Source organism: Lolium rigidum, chromosome 5 (genome assembly GCF_022539505.1).
Source record: "Lolium rigidum isolate FL_2022 chromosome 5, APGP_CSIRO_Lrig_0.1, whole genome shotgun sequence".
Lineage (NCBI taxonomy): Eukaryota > Viridiplantae > Streptophyta > Magnoliopsida > Poales > Poaceae > Lolium > Lolium rigidum.
Genome location: NC_061512.1, coordinates 24,821,905 through 24,835,545, shown reverse-complemented (window position 1 = coordinate 24,835,545; position 13,641 = coordinate 24,821,905).

Genomic DNA, 13,641 nt, shown 5'->3' with positions numbered 1-13,641 from the left:
AAGAGACATCATAGAACGAACCATATCTAAGAGAGTTCGATTACGACGTTCGGACACACCGTTTCGTTGTGGTGTTCCCGCGGTGTCAATTGTGAAAGTATCCCGCATTTCTTTAAATGCATGCCAAACTCATAACTCGGATATTCACCTCCGCGATCGGATCGTAGAAATTTAATCTTCTTGTTACGTTGATTTTCTACTTCACTTTGGAATTCCTTAAACTTCTCGAAAGTTTCGGATTTATGTTTCATTAAATAGATATACCCATATCTACTTAAATCATCTCGTGAAGGTTAGAACATAACGATAACCACCGCGCGATGCTACACTCATTGGTCCGCACACATCTGTATGTATGATTTCCAATAAGTCAGTAGCTCGCTCCATCATACCCGAGAATGGAGTCTTAGTCATTTTTCCCATTAGACATGCTTCGCATCTATCAAGTGACTCAAAGTCAAGTGATTCAAGTAATCCATCCGTATGGAGTTTCTTCATGCGTTTCACTCCAATATGACCAAGACGACAATGCCACATATAAGTAGAATTATCATTTAATTTAATTCGCTTAGCATCAATGTTATGTATATGTGTATCGCTACTATCGAGATCTAACGTAAATAAGCCATTCTTTTCGGGTGCTCGACCATAAAAGATATTATTCATAAAAATAGAACAACCATTATTCTCAGTACTTGAATGAATAACCGTCTTGCATTAAACAAGATCCCGATATAATGTTCATGCTCAACGCGGGTACAAAATAACAATTATTTAGGCTTAAAACTAATCCCGAAGGTAGATGTAGAGGAAGTGTGCCGACAGCGATCACATCGACTTTGGATCCATTTCCAACGCGCATGGTCACTTCATCCTTTAGTAGTCTTCGTTTATTCTTTAGTTCCCATTTCGAGTTACAAATATGAGCAACCGAACCAGTATCAAATACCCAGGTACTAGTGCGAGAACCAGTAAGATAAACATCTATAACATGTATATCGATATACCTTCTTTCTTCTTCTTGACAAGGCCGCTCTTCGTATCCGCCAAATACTTGGAGCAATTACGCTTCCAAGTGTCCCTTCTCCTTGCAGTAATAGCACTCAAGATCGGGCTTAGGGCCGACTTAGGTTTCACAGAGGCGTGGCAGCTTTCTTGCCACTCTTCTTGTTCTTGCCTTTAGACTTGCCCTCGTTTCTTGAAGTCGGTGGTCTTGTTGACCATCAACACTTGGTGCTCTTTCTTAATTTCAATCTCAGCAGATTTTAGCATGGCAAAGAGTTCGTGTAACTCTTTGTTCATGTTCTCGTATATTGTAATTCATCACAAAGTTCTTATAACTAGGTGGCAGTGATTGAAGGACACGATTAATCCCTGACCTGTTAGGAATCACTATTCCCAAGTCACCGAGTTTCTTCGCATGCCCGGTCATGGCGAGCATGTGCTCACTAACGGAGCTGCCTTCTTCCATCATGCACCGAAGAAGTGTTTCGATGCTTCATAGCATTCCACGGCCGCATGAGTCTCAAAGATAGTCTTTAACTCATTGATTAACTCATGTGGATCGTGGTGCTCAAAACGTTTTTGAAGATCGGCTTCCGTACCGCACAGGATGGCACACCGAACTTGAGAGTACCGAGTTTTCCGAGTCGCGTAAACATTCTTTACTTCATCGGTTTCAGCTTCGCAGGAGGGTCACCTAGCGGTGCATCAAGCACATATTGCAGGTTTCCGCCATTGAGGAAGATCCTCACATGACTGAACCGATCTGAGTGAAGTTGCTACCGTTGCTCTTAAGCTTTTCTTTCTCTAGGAACTGGTTAAAATTGATTGAGGACGCCATATCTACAACATATTTGCAATAGTTTAGACTAATGTTTATGACAAATTGAGTTCAAATTTTAATTTAACAAAATTAAAACCTAGGTGAACTCCCACTCAAAACAATATCCCTCGCATTGTCTTAGTGATCACACGAACCAAATCCATCACACCTATGCCCGATCATCACGAGACAAGATGTAATTTCAATGGCGAACACTCAAAGTGTTCATCATATCAATCATATGATTCATGCTCTACCTTTCGGTATCACGTGTTCCGAGACCATGTCCGTACATGCTAGGCTCGTCAAGGCCACCTTAGTATCCGCATGTGCAAAATCGACTTGCACCCGTTGTATGCACTTGTTGATTCTATCACACCCGATCATCACGAGATGCTTCGAAACGACAAGTCTTGGCAACGGTGCTACTAAGGATGAACACTTTATTATCTTGAAATTTTAGTGAGAGGGATCATCTTATAATGCTACCGTCGCGATCTAAGCAAAATAAGATGCATAAAAGGATTAACATCACATGCAGCTCATATGTGATATGATATGGCCCTTTTGTCTTTGCGCCTTTGATCTTCATCTTCAAAGCACGGACATGATCTCCATCATCAACGGGCATGATCTCCATCATCGTCGGCGAAGCACCAAGGTCAATGGCGCCGTCTTCATGATCGTCCTCCATGTAGCAACTATTACAACTACTTTGAAATACTACTCAACATGAAATTTAAAGACAACCATAAGACTCCTGCCGGTTGCCACAATACAATAATGATCATCTCATACATAGTCATCATCACATTATGGCCATATCACATCACCAAACCCCGCAAAAACAAGTTAGACGTTCTCTAATTTGGTTTGCATATTTTACGTGGTTTAGGGTTTTCGAGTAAGATCCAATCTACCTACGAACATGAACCACAACGGTGATACTAGTGTTGTCAATAGAAGAGTAAATTGAATCTTCACTATAGTAGGAGAGACGAGACACCCGCAAAGCCACTTATGCAATACAAGTTGCATGTCAAGCGTGGAGCAAATCTCATGAACGCGGTCATGTAAAGTTAGCCCGAGCCGCTTCATCCCACTATGCCACAAAGATGCAAAGTACTCAACTAAAGATAACAAGAGCATCAACGCCCACAAACCATTGTGTTCTACTCGTGCAACCATCTATGCATAGACACGGCTCTGATACCACTGTAGGAGAACGTAGCATAGAAAACAAAAATTTTCCTACGGCGAACACGCAATCCAAGCCAAGATGCAATCTAGAAGACGGTAGCAACGAGGGGATTGTCGAGACTCACCCTTGAAGAGATTCCAAAGCCTACAAGATGAGGCTCTTGTTGCTGCGGTAGACAATCACTTGCCGCTTGCAAAAGCGCGTAGAAGATCTTGATCACGGCGCCACGAACGGGCAGCACCTCCGTACTCGGTCACACGTTCGGTTGTTGATGAAGACGACGTCCACCTCCCCGTTCCAGCGGGCAGCGGAAGTAGTAGATCCTCTTGAATCCGACAGCACGACGGCGTGGTGTCGGTGGCGGTGGAGAAATCCGGCGGAGCTTCGCTAAGCGTGCGGGATATGGTGGAGGAGCGGGGCGCTAGGGTTTGGGGAGAGGGGGTGGCCGGCCACTATAGGGGGCGGCCAAGGTGGTGGCTTTGGTGTGTCCGGCCCCCTCCCCTTGGCCCCTCATTATATAGGTGGAAGCCCCAAGTGTTGGACTACAAGTCTCCGAATAAGACCCGAACCCAAAACCTTCCATATGGTGGGAAACCTTCCCAAGCTAGGATTCCCACTAGAGGTGGGAATTCCACCTACCATATGGGGGTGGCCGGCCCCTAAGGGGGAGTCCACTTGGGACTCCACCCCACCTAGGGTTGGCCGGCCATGGAGGTGGAGTCCCATGTGGACTCCACCTTCCTTGGTGTGTTCTTCCGGACTTTTCTAGAACCTTCTAGAACCTTCCATAGAACCTTCCGAATCATTTTAATTCACATAAAATGACATCCTATATATGAATCTTATTCTCCGGACCATTCCGGAACTCCTCGTGATGTACGGATCTCATCCGGGACTCCGAACAAATATTCGAACTCCATTCCATATTCAAGTTCTACCATTTCAACATCCAACTTTAAGTGTGTCACCCTACGGTTCGCGAACTATGCGGACATGGTTGAGTACTCACTCCGACCAATAACCAATAGCGGGATCTGGAGATCCATAATGGCTCCCACATATTCAACGATGACTTTAGTGATCGAATGAACCATTCACATACGATACCAATTCCCTTTGTCACGCGATATTTTACTTGTCCGAGGTTTGATCATCGGTATCACACTATACCTTGTTCAACCTCGTCTCTTGACAAGTACTCTTTACTCGTACCGTGGTATGTGGTCTCTTATGAACTTATTCATATGCTTGCAAGACATTAGACGACATTCCACCGAGAGGGCCCAGAGTATATCTATCCGTCATCGGGATGGACAAATCCCACTATTGATCCATATGCCTCAACTCATACTTTCCGGATACTTAATCCCACCTTTATAACCACCCATTTACGCAGTGGCGTTTGATGTAATCAAAGTACCTTTCCAGTATAAGTGATTTACATGATCTCATGGTCATAAGGACTAGGTAACTATGTAATAAAAGCTTATAGCAAATAACTTAATGACGTGATCTTATGCTACGCTTAATTGGGTGTGTCCATTACATCATTCATACAATGATATAACCTTGTTATTAATAACATCCAATGTTCATGATTATGAAACTAATCATCTATTAATCAACAAGCTAGTTAAGAGGCTTACTAGGGACTCTTTGTTTGTTTACATATCACACATGTATCAATGTTTCAGTTAATACAATTATAGCATGGTATATAAACATTTATCATAAACATAAAGATATATAATAACCACTTTTATTATTGCCTCTTGGGCATATCTCCAACAGCTAGGCCATCCAACAGGGCGCAGAAGGTAATCTCTCGACAAGTGTTCATGGCAGAGAAGATGCCTCCACCAACAGTCGAGTACCTAAATTGGTCGGGGCAAGACATCGGCTTCACAATTGCAGATCATCCGCAGCAAGTTCCTCGACCAGGACAATCAGCACTCATCTTACCCGCAGTAATCGCTGGTTTTGATGTGTCGAGAGTCTTCATAGATGGCGGCAGCAGCTTAAACCTCATGTATGCAGATACATTGAGGAAGATGAACATATCCCTAGCAAACTTAAAACCAACTGATATACGTTTCCACGGGATTACACCAGAGAAGCCAAGTTACCCATTGGGCAAGATCAACCTCGACGTTCAGTTTGGAACCCGAGAAAACTACAGGATAGAGAATCTGGAGTTCGAAGTGGTGGATTTCCCGTCGCAATATCACGCCTTGTTGGGACGACCAGCGTATGCCAGGTTCATGGCGGTGCCGCATTATACATATCTCGTTGTGGAGGTTGCCTGGGCCTAAGGGACCTATCACAATCAAAGGAAGTTTCGCGTTATCCGATAAATGCGACAAGGATTTTCATCGACTGTCAGAAACCTTCGGGATGCAAGCAGAATATGCGGCGCCACGGTTCACCGATTATGATGTACTGCCAGAGGTAGGAAGACCTTCTAAGGAGCCAACTTTCAACACAACCGAAGATTCAAAAGAGGTACAGATCCACCCGACAGATCCAAAGAAAACGACGTCCATTGCCGCAAACATGGATGTCGCATAGGAAAGCGCGCTCGTCGAGTTCCTCCGTGATCACTGGAGAATCTTCGCATGGTGTCCAGCTGACATGCCAGGAGTACCCAGGGAACTTGCCGAGCACCACCTTAATTTGGATCCTCTCGCACGACCAGTCAAGCAGCCTTTGCGGCGTTTTTCGGAACCTAGCCGCAAAGCCATGTTATCAGAAATAGATCGACTCAAAGACGCTGGTTTCATCAGAGAAATATCTACAGAAGCCACATGGGTAGCTAACCCAGTGATGGTGCCGAAGAAACACACAATAGTCCTTCGCATGTGCGTCGACTTCACGTGTCTCAATAAACATTGTCCCAAGGATCACTTTCCCCTCCCAAGGATCGATCAAATCATCGACTCCACGGCAGGATGCGAACGTCTTTCCTTCTTGGACGCATATTCCGGTTATAACCAGATCAGACTAAAAAAAGAAGATGAAGCCAAGACAGCGTTCATCACACCTTATGGCGTGTTTTGCTACAAAACAATGCCCTTTGGTCTGAAAAACGCGGGAGCAACATATCAGCGGATGATGCAGAAGTGCCTAGCAACACAGATCGGAAAAAATGTACAAGTCTACATCGACGATGTCGTAATAACATCAAAGAAAGGGTCAACTTTGATCGAAGATTTGAAAGAAACCTTCGACAACCTCGACAAGTTCTGCCTCAAGCTGAACCCGACAAAGTGCTCTTTTGGAGTTCCCGCTGGAGAACTTCTCGGGTTTTTAGTATCAGCAAGGGGGATTGAAGCTAATCCCGAGAAAATACAGGCCATCGTTACTATGAGAAAGCCAACAAAGCTGAAGGAGATACAACAGCTAACGGGGCGAGTCGCAGCTTTAAGCAGATTCGTCGCCAGGCTAGGAGAAAAGGCGCTGCCATTCTATGCATTGATCAAACAAGGGGAAAAATTTCAATGGAACGAGGAAGCAGATAGAGCCTTCGAGAACCTCAAACGAGCAATTTCGACACCACCAATATTGGTGGCGCCAAAAGAGAAAGAACCTCTCCTCTTGTATATTGCAGCTACACCTCAGGTGGTCAGCACGGCCCTAGTGGTCGAGAGAGAAGAAGAAGGCAAGCTTCATGGAGCTCAAAGGCCAGTATATTTCATCAGCGAAGTACTGTCGCCGTCAAAACAGCGGTACCCGCAATATCAAAAGCTAGCATATGGAGTATTCACGACAAAGAAGAAAATTGCGACACTATTTTTCGGCGCACCCGATAATAGTGGTCAACGAGGCTCCCTTATCAAATATACCGAACAACCCGTGAGCTACGGGTCGTGTCTCCCTTTGGGGAATAGAACTTTCCCCTCGGGACATCACGTATGAAAAGAAAAGCAATAAAATCGCAGGTCTTACCGTATTTCATTGCGAGTGGATGGAGCTACAAAACACGGGACCCCCAGATTTATCGAGAACTTGGACCATGAACTTCGACGGGTCCAAAAGATTGGAAGGTGCTGGAGCAGGCGTGATATTAGTATCACCTGAAGGCGACAAGTTGAAGTATGTTCTACGGATGACGTTCCCAAATGCGTCTAACAATGAAGCAGAATATGAAGCTCTCATACACGGGATGAAGATGGCGAAAGCTTGTGGTGCAACCCGACTGAAAATTTTCGGCGACTCACAATTGGTGGCACAGCAAGTCATGAACCAATGTGATGCAGTCAACGAAAGCATGATAGCATATAAAGAGGTGTACAACGAGCTCGAGAAGTTATTCGATGGTTGCGAAGTAAATCACATCAGCAGGATGAGCAACGATGAAGCCGACGTTCTCGCAAACATCGGGTCACAGTGTCTCGCGATTCCTCCAGGCGTGTTTTGGGAAGAAATTAGCGAGAGATCAACAAAGCCAGCAAAAACAAAGAAGGAAAAGAAAGAGAAAACCTCGAGTATCGCCAAAGACACAGCAGAAGAAGAAGAAGAGCAAGAGCTAGTCATGATGGTGCAAATTCCATGGATGCAGGCTTACATATCATATATCCTAAGGAAAACTATACCCAACGATCCAGTCGAAGCAAGGCGAATAATTAGGCGATCAAAAGCTTTTACTGTGGTAAAAGGGGAGCTGTACAAACGTAGTATCTCGGGTGTGCTACAACGGTGTGTTACACCCGAAGAAGGAAGGATCATCCTAAAGGACGTGCATGAAGGAATATGCGGGCATCACACGAGTAGCCGAGCCATTGCGGCCAAAGTCTTCAGAGCAGGATTTTATTGGCTAACAGCAATCGAGGATGCGAAGGAAATAGTGCGAACCTGTGATGCGTGCCAAAGGTTTGCGGCAAGACCTCACTCGCCAGCAGCAGAACTTATGCCAATCCCACTGTCTTGGCCCTTTGCTCAATGGGGTCTCGACATGGTGGGTAAATTGCACAAAGCTTCGCCAGGAGGTTACGAGTATATGCTGGTTGCTGTCGACAAATTTACAAAGTGGATAGAAGCAAAGCCGATAAATTCACCGGACGGCGCATCAGCGATTAAGTTCGTGAAAAGCATCGTCTTTAGATTTGGAGTCCCTCACAGCATCGTCACGCGTACAACGGCAGTAACTTCACGTCCAAAGAGTTCAAAGCATACTGCGCAGAAGTGGGCATCAAATTGAGTTTTGCGTCTGTTGCGCATCCACAGACCAACGGTCAAGTCGAGAAAGCCAATGGTATTATCTGCAATGGCATCAAGAAGCGCCTGCTAGGACCACTGGAAAAAGCACGGCATACTTGGCCGGAGGAGCTGCCAAGTGTTTTGTGGAGTATCCGAACAACACCAAATACGGCGACACAGGAAACGCCGTTTTTTCTGGTCCATGGAGCCGAAGCAGTCTTGCCGATAGAAATAGAGCATGATTCTCCAAGAGTCACTGAATATGATGAAGAAACTTCGAGAACAGCCTTGGAGGACGACGTCGATGCACTTGACGAAGCTCGAGATGAAGTCCTGTCACGAGTCGCCAAATATCAACATGACCTGAAGATTACCACAGTCGACGATTGCGCCCAAGGTCTTTTCAAGTTGGTGACTTAGTTCTGCGGCTCAACCAAAAAAGTCACGAAAAACTCGAGTCACCATGGCTGGGACCTTACATCGTCACAGAGGTAATCGAAGGAGGAGCATACAGAATCAAAGACAAGAAGACAGGAATTGCCGAGCCAAATCCCTGGAACGTGGCACAGCTCAGGCATTTTTACGCTTAGATGCCGAAATATAGTCTCCTCTGTAAACATACAATGTACTGAAACGTCCGCGAGTTTTCAGACGCACTCTTTTCCTTTTTCGGGGCACCGAGTGGGGCCGGGAAAGGTTTTTAATGAGGCGGGCTCGCGGTGCTGCAACATAATAAAGATAGTGGAATTATATATCTTTTTCTCGACGAGATCAGGGACTCCCCCCTAAATGATGCAATATATATATACAGACAGCGTCGATGAACGCAAAAGAAGCATCTTGCCTTGGTAAAAATACCTCGCCAAAATAAAAAGAGATATCGACAAAATAGTGATCAACAAAAAAGCTCGGGGGCTTGCACCCGCACAAAATAGTACACAATGCATATTATCTTGCCTTGGGACAACCTCGCATTATAATAAACAAAAAATATTGCAATCAAAACGCCCGGGGGCTTGGCGATAAAAATATAAATATATAATGACTTTACAATATAGCTCGTCTATACAGGATACAAATTTCGGAATAAGTTCGTCTTCAAGGATTTCCCAATATATTGTCTATGGTTAAGCGCTCGTTATTTACAGCGCGAGTACTATGCTCAGCGTAGCTACCCTTCACGAAGAATTCGGAATCCATCCGGAGAAGTTCATCCATCATATCTTCGGCAACAGGAGTAACAATGTCATCATATTTGCCGAAGTTTCTTTTCTTCTTAGACATCTTCTCCAAGCACTTTGGGACAACTTGCCCTACGTCTAACTTCGGATAGCAAATTTTTATCATGATCATCGCAAACCTTGCGCCAGCAGCTAGTTGGGCTCGTACAAAGCCGTGGATGCGAGGAGCATCTCGAAATTTGCCCATCAACGCAGGAAGGGTCTCTGGCATCTTATTGCGAGGAAACATAGTACCATATACCAGAGACAAAGTCCTTGTACAGAAGTCAAGATACTCGCGAACCTGAAGCGCACGATCTTGAAATCTCACGATTTGGCGAGTCCGTTCAGGTGTGCCCCAAAAAGTCGACCCATGTTCACGTGCAAGCCGAAGGAGAACATTGGAACGAGCCTCGACACGTTCATCTTCAGTTGCAGTATCCAAAAAAGCACCTATTGTTTCTTAAAACAAGTCAGTGGGTAATAAGAAGGCAAGCAGCAAAGGAAAGGAAGAAGAAAGATAAAGACCATGATACTTACCCGCCATATCCAAGCTAGCATCTGTTAGCAGCTGGAGCATAGAATTTTCTCGAGATGTAGCTGCAGCAGCCTCAGCAACAGCGGCGTCCTTTTCAGTCATGGCATCCTGAGCTTGTTGGAGTGCAATCTTTTCCCTCTGAGAAGATCCTCGAGATTGCTCCATAAGCATAAGCGACTGCTTCTTCATGGATTGGAGTTGTACTCGAAGTTCTTTCAATTCCTCTGTCAGATCCTTACTCGAAGAATCATCAACAAGGTTAACAGGGACAGAAGACTTCTTCGAATGAGACGAAGGAAAAACATCGGAAGGCCCAGGACTTGACGTATAGTTGTCAAAAATTAACTGGAAAAAAGAAATATTTCGACATCAATCACTGAGCAAAGATAGATTTCCATTCATCTCCATAATATATACATGTCTATTACAAAAGAAGGACTCTCTAGAGACCTACTGAAGCAGTTCTCGCCAAAAACACTACGGCAACAAAGCCAAAAGAAAGAGGTACGCTAAAAAGAAAAAGCAAAGAGGCATTCAACTAGACCTCCGGCTTTGATGAGCTAGGGGTCGAAGACGGCTTGATCCCGATATAAGCCAGGATTTTCTTTGTGTTGGGCTTAGCTGCCTTGATCAAAGACTTCCACCTCGATCGTTCTATCTGATCAGTGTCGCCAACTTTTGCCCAGTCGATAGACTGCTGGCTATCAGCAACCAAGGCGACGGTATTTTCCACGGCAACCTTCATATTCTCATGACGCACCCTTAGACCAAGATCTTTTGATGGGTTAAAGCACTTGGCGAGGTTAAGGAAAGTTGTGGGTTCCTCTTTCTTTGGGAAAAAATAAGGAAAAAGCCGCGACAACCCTGCTTTGGCCTGATCAATGCCTTCGCGTGCCTCTGATCCATGAACCTCGAGGAATGAAAGGGCGTCAAGAAGAGGATCATTGGCGGGTTCTTCAAGTTGAAACTCCTGAGCTGTTCTAGCTGTCAAGAAAGAAACTTATTGAGCAACAAACGAGCGCAGAGAAGGAAATACAAAAAATAATAAGTGGTACTTACCGATGAAGCGGCGACTTTGCGTCCTTAAACGCTTAAGGATCGCCTCTTCGCGAGCAGATTGGGCAGCTATGTGATCGCTCAGTGAAGTTTCAGCGGTGTGAAGCCTTTTTCTAAGATCTTCGACACCAGCAGCGTCAGCCTTGGCCTTGTCAGCTTCTGCTCTAGCTTCAGTAGCATCCAATTCGGCCTTTTTGCGAGCCTTTTCACTATGTTCTAACTGTTGAGCAAGTGTGTTGGCACGCTCATTGGCTTCCGCCAGTTTTTCTGGCAAAGAAGAAAAATATAGTTAAAAACTTCGACAACAAAGGAGCAAAAGGGCAGAGGCAAAAAGAAGTAGCAAAACATTACCTTCAGTTTTATTAGCATATTCACGGTACCCAACAAATTGGGCACCGATGCGAAGAAGATCCTTGATCATAGGCTGTTAAAACAAAAAGAGAGAGGACAAAGAGAAAATGGGGGTATGAGAAAAATATGGTGATACACAGAAGTAAACAAAGAAAACATAAACAATGACAAAAAAAAAGTGAAGAACTTACATCCTCCATGAGAGGGTTCGAGGAGCTACTCAATTGGAGAGTAGGTTCCGCGATAATCTCCGTCCTTGCCCTTTTCGGTGAAGAGGCTCGGGGGCTCGGAGGAGTAGAAGCGCCGATGTTTTGTTGAGGAGGCGAGGATTCCTCTCCTTCAACCCGCGGCTCTGAAATAACTAGGGTACGTGACGTACTCGTTCGAGCAGCCACATCCAAAGTTGGTGTTTCTTCGTCATCATCACTATCAAAAAAGGGCAGCAGCATAAAAAGCAAGGCAAGCAAAATTCTTCGAATAAGGAAAATAAAAAAGACAGGGAACTCACGAACTGATGAGACTCGCGAGATATGGGTCATAAGCTGCCTTTTGCGGTGAAAGAGCAGTTTCTTTGGGTTGAGAGGTCCCGGAGTCCTCGACGTCATTTCTTTTCCTTTTGTTCTTCGGAGAAACAGCAGGAGGAGGAGTTTGTGCTGAGGTAGTATCTTCAGAAGCAACATCCTTTTCAACAGATCCCGCAGATTTTCGAGAATCTGCGGGTTCATTCACAAACAAAAGAAGCCTGGTGACCGGGTGTATACGTGAGCACGCGGTAAGAGACTGACACGTGTCCAACGGTGTTAGTTGTGCCGTGAGATGAATAGTAGCACGCGGTCCTAAAAAAGGCCATCAGAGTTCGAGACGCATGTGCGTGTGTGGCCTCGAGCGGCGGGCGTTGTGATTAGAAAACGTGCATCGCTGCTCATTGCATCTTATCCCCTCCGTGTGTTTATCCTCTCAACAAGTACGGAGTACTAGTACTCTTCACCAGGCAGATCACCATGAAAATAGCATCGCTGATGGAAAATGAAGTGGGGAAGAGCCTGCCGCCGGCTCACAGCAGCGGGAGAGGAGGCCGCCGGCAGCCTGCAGCGAGGGAGGAGGCCGCGTCGAGCAGCGGGGTGAGGCCCGTCGCTGAGGACCATCTGCCCCTTCCGCCATCGCACCACGCGCGTCCAGCCACACCAAATCGTCGAGCGCCGCCAGCTGTACTGCTGCCCGCCCTCTGGCTCGCCGCCCTTTCTCCGCAGCGGCGATGGAGGCGACCGTGCGCGCCCAGGCCTTGTAGAAGCTGTTGGAGAATCGATGGACAGCAGGGATGCCACCACCAGCCACCAGCGACAGCTCGCATGAGCCAGCGACCAAATCCCCTTCAGCATGGCAAGCAAGCAGCAGAGAGGATGGGCGCCCGACGCGGCGAGCAGAGAGTACGGGAGTATGAGCAATTGCCCGATTAATTTGGAGTAATCACCATCGCCTTGCACCTGGTCGTCTCCCGCTTCCTCCCCATCTCTTCAGCCTCAACGGATTGACGACGGCGATGCACCAGCCGCGTGGCGACGACAAAGGCGCACAAAACCATGGACGAAGGGATAATAAGTAGATGGCCCTCCCATGGAGAGAGGACGAAAGAAACAAACGCTCTCGGCGCGCACCTCCCGTGGCATGCTCTGCGGAGGCGGCGTTCCTCCACCGCCCGGGCAGCCTGTCCGCTCCGTGCTCATCAGCGGCCTCCCCTGCGCTAGCTGGCGAACGGGTCGTCGCGCGCATCTCCATGCCCCGTCGGCGACGGAAGCATCTTCCTCGATCTCAGCCGCGCGCAGCCTCCCCGACGCGTTCTCGTCGACAGCTATGGCCGCGGAAGCCTCCTCTCCGTGCTCGGCGGCGCGCGGCCCCCCGATGCGTGCACGACGGGGTTGTCGGCGGCAAAAGGCACCTCCTCGCGCGCGGCGGAGCTCGGCCTCCCCCGATGCGTGCTCAGCGGCAGCGACGGTGGCGGCAAAGGCGGCGGCTTCGTCGGAAGCCTCATCCTCACGTGCTCGGCGGTGGCGGCGCAAGCCTCCACTTCGCGCTCGGCGGCGTGTGGCCTCCCTCGATGCCTGCTCAGCCGCGGCGACGGCGGCGTTTTCGTCGGAAGCCTCCTCCTCCCGCTCGTTGGCTGGGCTGCGGTGGTGTCCTCGCGCGCTTCTCCGACACGGTGCGGCGTTGGTCCATGGTTGCGTCCACCGCCACTGCGGAGAGAGGAGGCAGAGGC